Genomic DNA, 4108 nt, shown 5'->3' on the forward strand with positions numbered 1-4108 from the left:
TAGCTCTTCCACAGAGTGTGTGGTGGACAATGAGAGGAAAATGTCACTTCAATGAGAATTAATGGCATGAAGATTCCAAGCTTGAAACAAGGGGAGGTCCCAGGGATTCACATCTGCATTTATGGTAGTCCTGATTCCAGGNCCCANGAGAATTAATGGTCAAGGTTTGCCTCCATCACCAGGAAGCCCACCAGACACTGACTGAACTACAGCTCCACTCACAAGCTCCTTACACTCTCGAGATCCACTTCCTCCTGCCTTAAAGTACAGCAGACATTTTTTTTTATATGAGCATGTAGGTAAAATTCGTACATCAAGAGTCATACAATCCAAAATAACAATGAAAGAGACAAGAACCTAGCTAGCAGTTTCCCAAAGTATAATTGGCATTGGTAATTATTGTGGCTTCCAGACTCTCATTCTACTCATATGTATTTCTTCACTGACAATTTTTCTTAATGCACTGTCTTGTTATGTATTTTCACTTCACGTAGTTCACCAAATTATCTTTTGAAGTTCAAAATGCATGTATTGGGATGGTTTCCTGCTTCCCTTGGCTTAGGGTGTTTTTACTTCTGCATCCTCCTGAAGGAGCATCCATCTATAAGCCCGCAGAGGATNCCACAGAAGACTACTGTTCACACATAACTGACGATAATGGTGATTTTATAGCATCCTGGGCATTAGCCATCCACNGAATAAGAATTGAGGCTCTGTACCAGTCAACTCTTTGTTGTGCTATCTCTTCTCTTCTGGAGAGATCTCTTGTGAGAAGCTTGTTCTGGTAAGGGGGTCTCTATCACTGCAGGAACAGCTCATCAGTTTTTTTTATCCCAGTAACTACTGATTCACCCATTCTAGAGTGTGCTCCCAATACCTGCCCAAAATATGGAAAGGCACTTAGGAGATGTTGTCCAGTAGAAGAAATACTCCCATTAAGCTTATGGTAAATGTAGAGCAAAGATATGGCAAATAATAAGCAAACAGAAGTACAACCTTTCTTTTGTAATGGCCAAAAAGGGAAGTCAAGGAAAGGAACAGGTTAGAGGTGGGGGAGGGACTCCACTCTTTCCCATTCTATAGGTGCTTTTATCTTCAATCTTACCCACTNCCCAATAGTGTGTAGAAGNCTGTGGCAGCCTAGGTTCACATCCTCAGGTTCAGGTCTGAAAGAACCACTTGGGGAGGTCTACACAGCATACAGAAAGGCAAGCTAATCTGACCCCATGCAGGTTCCAACTGTGGAAAGACTGAGTAGTGCCCTCTGTAGTACCACGGGAGCATGAGAGATTTAACTACTCACTCTCATCTTGGGCTCAAATAAGCTCAGGCTCATGCTTGTTACCAGACAGACCACTGGATGCCTGTGCTTTATCCCAGTAGCAGTAGCAGTGAGATAGTGTACCAAAGAAAGAGAATTTTCTGGAACGCTTGTTACTTGGGGTAGAGAAAGGGTAGCAGAGGTCTTAAAAACAGAGCAAACATTAAAATTCCCTCTCTTGGCTTTTGAAAAAATTATTGTTGTTCTATGGTTTCATGAGGAAANATTGTGAATAAAACTCAGAAATAATGAANGAAGAAAAGTAGATAAGGTCACTCATTATCTTATTCCCTTTCCAGATATAGTGTATAAATATCTCACATTAGTTTATATCCAGATATATTAATANTTGACATAAGTTTATTTGTGTTCATACACTATAGGCAGTCACATGCATAGATTCAAAATAATGTTTAATTTTTAAAATTGCGTGTGTCCACTGAGAAATATTCATTTTTTAACTTAAATTTTCACTTTTATTTATGTGTGTAAGTGTGCACGTGTCATGTAGTGGTGTGCCATGGGAATCCAGAAGAGGGAGGTGGGGCTGCTGGAGCTGGAGTCTGAGGCAGCTGTGGGACACCGTGTGTGGGTACTGGGACCCTAACTTATGTTCTCTGCAAGAGAAGTATATGTTCTTAACCCCCGAGCAGTCTCTCCAGTCCTGGAAGATTTAGAAAATGCAAAAGAAACAGAACGGCTTAAGCCGCCTTAGTACTTACCTTCAAGAGATCCTTTGCAACAAGCTTGTGTGTGTGTTGTTTTTTTCCTTTCTTTTCTCAATTATGACTCATTTTGTAACCAACGGCTAATGCATTTATAAGGCTGGTAGGTTGTGTTGGCAGGATTTGCAAAAAAAAAAAAAAAAGACTTCCATCTATCTCTCTTATGGGAAGGCAAACTTAAATATGACAAAATTGTGGCCCCTGTTTAGAGGCAGAAACTTAGCAAAGGGTTTCTGGATCCTTTGGAGCCTTGTTGAGCTGAACAGAATTTTGGTTCCACAAATGGGATATTCTGAGTCAGACACATTGAGAAGAGAAGCAGTCCCTACCTAGGCAGGGACTATGATGAGGAGGGGCCTGGTGATGAACTGGGTATTTTCCTTAACCATCAGCAGTCTTTCCCTATAGAGGACAGAAATAAATGCCTTCTAATGGTTGCTTGGTATGAATCAGTTCAATGGGATTTCTTTTTTCTTTTTCTTTTATGAGTGTGTGTGCTTAGACAGGCTTCTACTACAGAGCTCCAGCTGGCCTGGAACTCTCTATGTGCAACAGGCTGGCCTTGAACTCCACCAGTCTCCTACCTCCTGAAAGCATTGGGATTAAAAGTGTGCATCATAACACCTGGTAACATTTTCTTCATATCAAAAAAAAAAGGTGTAATAAATAGAAGCAAAGTCTTCATCCTGTGCCTCCTCACAGCACGAAGACTTCCAGACTGGACCCATCTCAGATTATCCCACTTGTGGACATGGAATTCTGTTCAACTCAATAAGGCTCCGAAGGATTCAGAAACTCTTTACTAAGTCCCTGCCTCAAAACAATGGTCATGGTTTTGTTGTACTTAAGTTTGGCTTCTTGTGAGATANATGGAAGTCTTGCTGTTGCAAACCCTGCCAATACAACTAACCTTACAAACGCATTAGTCATTGATTACAAAATGAGATAGGGATAGAGAGAAGGAGAAAATGAGAAAGAGAGAAAGAGACAGANACAGAGAGACAGAGACTCAAACTCAGCAGTTTATTGTCTGATCTTAAACGGCAGTGGGAGATGTGACTGGCCTGTGGGAGATGTGACTGGCCTGTGGGAGGAACTTCTGGCAGTGAGAATTAAGATGGAGAAACCAAAGGATCAAATTTTGTTCTACAGTTTAAAATCTATAACCAAGCAAAGTTTGGGGTTAGGAATTAAGAGGGGCTGAAGAGATGGCTTATCAGTTAAGAGCATGTGTTGCTCTTGTGAAGGATCCTGCTTTCATTCCTAACACACACACACACACACACACACACTATTCATACATACATATATATTATACATATATACACATACATGCAGGCAAAAACTCCTGCAAATAAAATAATAAATCAATAATTTTAAAAGAAAAAAAATAAGAAAACCATGGTATTCTATATTGGCACGTTCATTTGCCNGTTGGCCAGGGTTAAAATTCCATAAGGCAGAATTAAAGGCACTACCAGGTCCTCTTAGTTCTGATGCTTATGGCCTTACATAGTGACTCTCTGAGAATTGTGGGTAATATAAGGGAACTTCCTGGGCCAAGACCAGGCCCTTGCATTAGGCTAGCCTACACACAGGGACTCTATACTCAGCAGAGCTTGGGCTCATTTTGTCTCTGTGTCCAGGCACAGTCTTAAGGGGTCTCTCAGCCCCAGAGCTCCCTTTCCACCATGGTGGGTGACTGTGTCCACTGAGCCTTCATGCTCTGTGCTTACTGTAGCTCAGTTTCTCCTCAGTTCTGTTGTTCTCCTTCCCTTCTCCCAGGAACCTGTTCTCTGTTAAGCTCCTGTAAAGAAGGCATGCAGCCCTTCATCTTGGGGCTGCTTTCCAGAGAACCTGACCTAAGACATGGGGTATGTGAGGGTGTATTCCCTCAGCAGATGTGTTTCTGGGCTGCTTTCATGTTGGAATGATGGCTTGGCTGGATTTCCCATTCTCAGGTCACCATCTTCTCTTTCAAAATATCGTGGCTATGACAATTAATCCTTGTTCTTCTAGGGTTTTGGAGGAATGGCCTCTGGAGCCAACTTGATGGATATCC

This window comes from Mus caroli, chromosome 6, assembly GCF_900094665.2.
Source record: "Mus caroli chromosome 6, CAROLI_EIJ_v1.1, whole genome shotgun sequence".
Taxonomy (NCBI): Eukaryota; Metazoa; Chordata; class Mammalia; order Rodentia; family Muridae; genus Mus; species Mus caroli.